The sequence below is a fragment of the Sinocyclocheilus grahami genome, unplaced genomic scaffold, assembly GCF_001515645.1.
Source record: "Sinocyclocheilus grahami isolate Dianchi unplaced genomic scaffold, SAMN03320097.WGS_v1.1 scaffold791.1, whole genome shotgun sequence".
Classification (NCBI taxonomy): Eukaryota; Metazoa; Chordata; class Actinopteri; order Cypriniformes; family Cyprinidae; genus Sinocyclocheilus; species Sinocyclocheilus grahami.
The window spans coordinates 959,698-966,745 of record NW_015505970.1 but is presented as its reverse complement, the minus strand read 5'-3'; the positions used below and the strand labels follow the sequence as shown (position 1 = coordinate 966,745).

At 36.7% G+C, this 7,048-nt stretch overlaps 1 long non-coding RNA gene across 1 annotated transcript in view; it reads left to right on the top strand.

Annotated features, from left to right (window-relative positions):
• LOC107561766 (uncharacterized) overlaps positions 1-4,325 on the top strand; it is a 6,980-nt gene extending 2,655 nt beyond the window's left edge. Inside the window, exons 2-4 of the long non-coding RNA XR_001605902.1 lie at positions 2,005-2,109; positions 2,259-2,295; positions 4,252-4,325. This is a non-coding gene — a long non-coding RNA (uncharacterized lncRNA). The remainder of the gene's footprint in view (positions 1-2,004; positions 2,110-2,258; positions 2,296-4,251) is intronic.
• The last annotated feature ends 2,723 nt before the right edge of the window (positions 4,326-7,048 follow it).

The window sequence follows — 7,048 nt, the reverse complement described above, 5'->3', positions numbered from 1 at the left end:
CTCAGTCCTGGTATTGAAGGTGGAAGAGAGTACATTCACTCCCCCCCACCACTTGAGATTCAAACTCGCAACCTTTGGGTTACAAGTCCAACTCTCTAACCATTAGGCCACGACTTCCCTATAAGGTCTACAATCCTTAGATAGTAGAGTTCATTTCACATATTAACTGTCATATAAAGCTATATATATATATATATATATGCCAAAACGATAAATTTCCTTGACACTTGTCATTGCATTTTCATTGGTTTATTTTTCTATATTAGAAAATATATCTCAATTTTGGTTGCATTTGTGAGTTAATAAAAATGTAAGTGGTTGTGTAAAATAGGCCCATAATATTGTAATATTGATGTATCAATCACAGGCCCCTGAATCTAATCAAATCATAATTGTATCAGAATATGTTGTGAGGTATTGGCAAATATTGCAACGCTGGCTAAGAGAATTAATGTCAGACCATTACATTTGACCGTACATCTTTTTACATTTGTTGATTTTCACCATTCTTGAGGTTTGCGTGTCAAGTGTTTTTAGGTGTGAAAGTGAAAAGTGAAAGTGACGTGACATGTGGCCAAGTATGGTTACCCATACTAGGAATTAGTGCTCTGCATTTATCCCATCCTAAGTGTGCACACACACCCGGAGCAGTGGGCAGCCATTTATGCTGCAGCACCCGGGGAGCAGTTGGGTGCAGTTCAGTGCCTTGCTCAAGGGCACCTCAGTCGTGGTAATGAAGGTGGAAGAGAGTACATTCACTCCCCCCCACCTACAATCCCTGCCGGACTTGAGATTCAAACTCGCAACCTTTGGGTTACAAGTCCAACTCTCTAACCATTAGGCCACGACTTCCCTATAAGGTCTACAATCCTTAGATAGTAGAGTTCATTTCACATATTAACTGTCATATAAAGCTATATATATATATATATATGCCAAAACGATAAATGTATTGTTGCTAAATGTTACTAAAATTAGCAGAACAAGAAATCTGCAGTTGCAGATTTATCGACTGAATGTGGCATTTTGCCTTTCACAAGTTCACACTTACATATAATGAACAGAGTAAAGGTTATGCGTATTTGGCGTGCTGTCCGGGGAGAGGGCTCAGAGCTCGGTAATTACTCTAGAGCGCGGGGTACTCCCCCCGTCCGGGGAGAGGGGTCCGAGCTCGGGTCTAAGCCCGGACCCAGAGCGCTCCCCCCCGAGTGTTCCTCCCCGTGCTGGGGTAGGAACGTGCTGAAGGTCAGGAGTCGGGGTGGTGGAGGGATCCTGAAAGACTAGAGATAATGGCGGTAAGGCTGCTTTGATTATTTATAGAGGTTCTCTCTTGTGCTGATTGGATAGATGGTGTAATTACTGATGATGAACTGGCCGTGTTAATTATCTGCGCACGCTCCTCACTAAATTTGTTAATAAAACATAACTTAGTGAATGAACAAATTGACAAAAAGTAGTGTTACTTAGCATAATTATTAAGATAGTAGTTGCCTGTTTTGTTTTGACTTTCAAGTTATCATGAAGACTTTTCAGTGTCTTTAAATGTTAGTGTAAAATGTTCACAGTGAATTTTACTTTTGTATTTGGACATATTCCTGATTGATACCACGTTTGATTACATCTGACTGATCAAAGTAACTTCCTATTAGTTTTTAAACAACCATTTCCTGTCATTGAAGCCTGTTTGTATTGACTATTGCACTATTTTCCACCCAATCAGTCACTTTGTGTATATTTCTAGCAATCCCTTAGATGTGAGTAATGATTAATCGGCTGTAGTGGATGTTTTCTCTCACTGAATGCATTGCAAACTCACTCTGGTCTTTAGATATGTCTCTGGTCCCTCCTTTAATGTAAGTCTGGGATTTGTTTGATCCCATTTTAAGGTCTACAATGCAAAAACTGTAATTCAAGTTGTTTAGAAAAGTACATTGAAAAAAATGTACTTTCTGCCTCGCTAATGTTTGAGTTTATTGATTAACATCAAGCATGGTCTTGATCCAGGCAGGGACACAGTGTAGAGATCTCCACCTGAGCCACTGCAGAGCATTGTGGGTAACCATCTTTTCCATCACCAACCACTCCTGTGCGATCGTTACAGATGCTCAGGTCCAGAGCGAACTCTCTGCAAACACACACATGCTCATCAAACACTAAGTTGTGGTTTACTCAGGCACTTAGTCGTCCTGTGAGCTCCTCTGAGCAGTCGTTACTGCCCAACCTGATCTAGTTCTCCATTCCTTCTCTCTCTTTTACAGACTTCCTGTGTTCATCAATCAAGAAAACCAAAGAGAAGTGAGTGGGAATCGTGAGAGAGACCTTAACCTCAAAGAATACAGTAATGCAGAAAGCCTCTTTGCTGGATGTCTCAAGTACCAATGGCACTCCTGTATAAAAAGCAATGGCATCAATAATTAAGCACTGATTAGGTTTAATATTTAATGTTGGCGACATGTAATTTACACGTGCAAACCAGAAATCCGGAGCTGCCGACTGAAATAAACAACTCTATTTCTGTATGGGTGACCTGAAACCTCAACACGTCTGTGTTCCTGTAACTCTCACTCCCCCTCATCCTCATGCACAACATCTTTAAAGATGGAGATTCAAGAGTTTTCCACTGAAATTTCTTCTAATTCAGGAAGAATTCCTGAAAATATGTTTGTGTGGATTTCTTACAGAACCATTCGATTCATATTCCATTGACTTGCTGCTGAAAAGTTCATAATTGACTTTGAACTTTCTGTCATGCTTTCTGAATATGTACTTATAAATATGTATGTATGTATGTGTTGAATGTGACACATTTATTTGACATATTTTAGTCTGAACTTAATTCACAGGAAACTGAAAACGACTGAAAAAACTAATATGCTTTTAATCAAGAGCATCCGCTGTGCATTCTGTGATGACAGGAGATGTCATTGTAATTTGCACATAAGAGGATAGGACTGGTGCAATAGTTCACAACTGAATATTTTTATTGTGCTAATAGTGGAAAAGAGGATTAGTTTTGAATAAAAAACATTCCAAATGAACTTTAAGTAAATATATGTAAATTTGGGTTTTGGGTCATCAAGACTCACCAAGACTGTATTTATTTGATCAAAAATACAGTAAAAACAGTAATATTGTGAAATATTATTGCAATTCAAAATAACTGTTTTCTATATTATTTATATAATATATGTGTGATGGCAAAGCTGCACTCTAAAAAATGCTGGGTTGTTTCAACCCAAATTTGGGTCAAATATGGACTAACCCAACTTTTGGGTTAAAATTTTAATTAAAAAATTTAACCCAACAGCTGGGTTAGTCCATATTTGACCCAAAGTTGGGTCGAAACAACCCAGCATTTTTTAGAGTGTGAATTTTTAGCATCATTACCCCAGTCTTCAGTGTCACATGATCCTTCAGAAATCATTCTATGCTGATTTGCTGCTCAATAATCATTTTTGTTATCATTAATGTTGAAAATAGTTCTGCTGCTTCATATTGAAACCTTGATACATTTGTAGAAATCTTTAGTAAGTGTATAAATGTCTTTTCTGTCACTTTTAATCAATTTAATGCATCCTTGTTGAATATATATACAGTGGGTACGGAAAGTATTCAGACCCCCTTAAATTTTTCACTCTTTGTTATATTGCAGCCATTTGCTAAAATCATTTAAGTTCATTTTTTTTCCTCATTAATGTACACACAGCACCCCATATTGACAGAAAAACACAGAATTGTTGACATTTTTGCAGATTTATTAAAAAAGAAAAACTGAAATATCACATGGGTATATGCATTGCCAAGTCTATAGTGTTTCTTGAATTTGTGAACACTCAATAAGATTTAAGGCAAAACAGTAAAAAAAAAATAATAATAAATAAGCCACCAGCTCAGTATTGCTTTTCATTTTCATTTATCCAGCTTGAATAAGGCATTATGTGAAGTAACAAACATGTCATTGATTCCAGTGGAAGTACTGAACAAGGAAATTGCTTGTACCATCGAACAGAGATAACCCAGATGTAAGGGAAGTACATCAGGCCAGGACTGTTGATTCAAATGGAATAAGTTACAAAAAAAGAGCATGATTCTTCTCCATAAATTTGTAGAAATAATGCAAATTTGACAGGCTGAGACTTGGTCTTCGCTGAGCATGACAAGCTGTTAGATGACTATCCACTGGATAGTGACTTTCACATGAAGAGTTTTACATGCTAAGTCTTAAATATTAATGTATTTTTTGTCTTTCAGTACAGATGCACAAGGCATGACTTCTGGATATTGACAGAGACTGAAACAGCAATGATCTCTAAGGGGCCTAATAGATGAGAATTTTTTGGTAAGGATGAAAGCTTATAGCACCAAAATGTTGAATTTGGAATTTTAGTAATTTTATATCAGTAACTTTGAGACAAGAAATAAATACTTATATAAAAGCAGTGTAATGTTGTCAGGAATACAAGATAATCAAATGTCAATGTCAACTTTCTTATTTTATATTGTACATCCTTACAGTTAAGCTTATTAGAATATAAATAATGCATAATGGAAAGAAATATGATAATGGGGATTTTTGTGTCCATGTTATTTGGACTCATGTATGCTGTGGACCTAAACAATCCATAACAACTCAAATCTCCATTTGAAGTCGTCTAGAAAAAGTTTGGTGTTTGACCAAAGGTAGAAGTTTCCTCTCATTTTTTAATCTAATTTAACGCTACAAAATCTCAATCACCATCATGCTGCATGCAACCCATGTGTATCATGATGAAAGGGTTGAATTGCTTCTTTAAATGAGAAAAGATGAGTGGAAAAAGACAGGAATTAATAAAGTGTTCTCTGTATTATTTGCGGGCAGATGCAATAACAGCCTCTAATTATGGCAAGATGGCCTCAAATATCAAATCTTCCTGAGATTTCTATAAAACTCCACAAATACTATAATTTCTGCCCAATATTTTTCGCTATGTGTTTAATTTGCGGGACATTCCAGAATTAGATTTTGAGGGAGAGAATTAAAACTGAGCAGATGAACAGAAAAAAAATCTACTTTTAAGTCCACAAAATCAAATTAGATAAAGAATTAAATTCAAAGCGGTGTCAAAACAAATCCAGCTAGATTTGAACATTTTCTGAAGAAAATGTGAGCGGTTCTTGTAGCTTTTTGTTAGTTCAGTGTATGTTGCTACTCCAGTCCATATGCAAATGAATAAATCCCATGCACATTTTTCACCTGATTAGAACTGCAATCTAAAAGTGTTTGTGTTTTACAGGCAAGCACTAGGGGGCGTGATTGAGTCTGGCTTCATGAAGCTCCCAGTATATTTCTGTCAGTCTGAAACCGCTCAATGTCCTGGCAGGACTGCGAAGAGCTCAATACCACCGACAGAGGCCTTGAGCTTTCTTCATGGCATTATGTAAGTGCTGTTGCGCCTAGTTCAGGCATCATGGATTTCTTCCTCATAATGACTGGCACTTTTCCACACGCTATATTACAGAAAGGATTCCCACCTCTAAATCAGTAGTGTTAGGACTGAAAATTGGTGTGCAACGGGAATGAAAGTGAAGGCAGTGAACAGTAAATAGTGAGTGAGACAGGAGTGGGAGTGCTGTTGTAGAAGTTGCGGCTTCATTGGTGATGGGCACCTCTTCAAGTTTCTCTCTTGCGCTCCACCCCAAAAGCCACTTTTATGGTGCTGTTTACTAGCTGAAGCTTCCAGAGATCTTTATCACAAAGTTGATAGGCCAGATTTCTTCCACAGTCCATATGCTGCTGGATCTGAGCACCAGACCACAAGAGACGGGAAACCACCAGCGCTTACTGGACTGTACAACACTTCACTTGTGTGTTCAGATGTGCTGAAGTCTGTACGGATATGCTCTACAGATGCTCTGCAGACCATTAATGAGGGGAAATGATCAGGGGATTACTTAAAGTCAGTGAATGACTATTTAAATAGTAAAATACATGTCAAAATATTGTAGCATTTCAAGAGAGCACACAGGAAGTGGGGCTGATTGTTACACTACACCTTTTTAAATGTTTGGGCTCTGTAAGATATTATTATTATTTTTTAAAGAAATTTATATATTTATTAAGCAGTGATGCTTGATCAGAAAAGGCTGTTCTGTTAAAGTACTGTGCTGTATTTTTTTTATCAAAACATCCAGAAAAAAATGCATCACTGTTTCCACAAAAACTATTAAGCAACAAAAACAGTTTACAACATTGATAATAATAAGAAATGCTTCTTGAGCACCAATTTCTGAAGGATCACGTAATACTAAAGACTGGAGCAGTAGCTGCTGCTGGAAATTCAGTTTTGCCATCACAGGAATAAATTCTATTTGAAAATATATTCAAATAGAAAACACTTATTTTGAATTGTAATAATATTTCACAATTGCATGGTTCTAATTGCAATGTTATACTTTATAAACAATAATACCTCTTTTGACAAAAAAATCTACCCTTTGCAGAAAATCAGGAGAAATCAGAAATTATAAATACAGTCCAACTTGTACTTTATTCAGTGCCGTATAGCATCACAATAGTTCAAATTAACATTGACTTTTCTTTTTTAGCCAATATTGGTGTATATTATGTTATTTGTGCATATTATCATAAATTATGCCCCAAAAATTAGGCAACACCACTTTAGCATCAACTAACAACTACTCGTGCTATTTATTAAGCACCGTATCAATCACCTAACAACACATATATCCATGTTTTATATGATCCGCTGGTCAAGAGTGATGCACACAGTTTTGTAATATCAGATATATGTACAGAGATGGAGACGTTTCAATTGCAAAACACAAAAAAATAAACCATAGAGCAAACAGGAGGTAGATCTCATCCCACTTCCACCTGAAAAATGACTGCAGTTGAAATTACATCCGCTTAACTTCAATCCAAGCCAAAGCATCAAAGTGTCCTTTATGTTCACAAAAATAAACAATAGCATTGTATGTAAACTCACTGCATGAGTGAATCTGTGCCACGACTGACCAGAGCGGATCCTGTAATTATACTGTGTTTAGT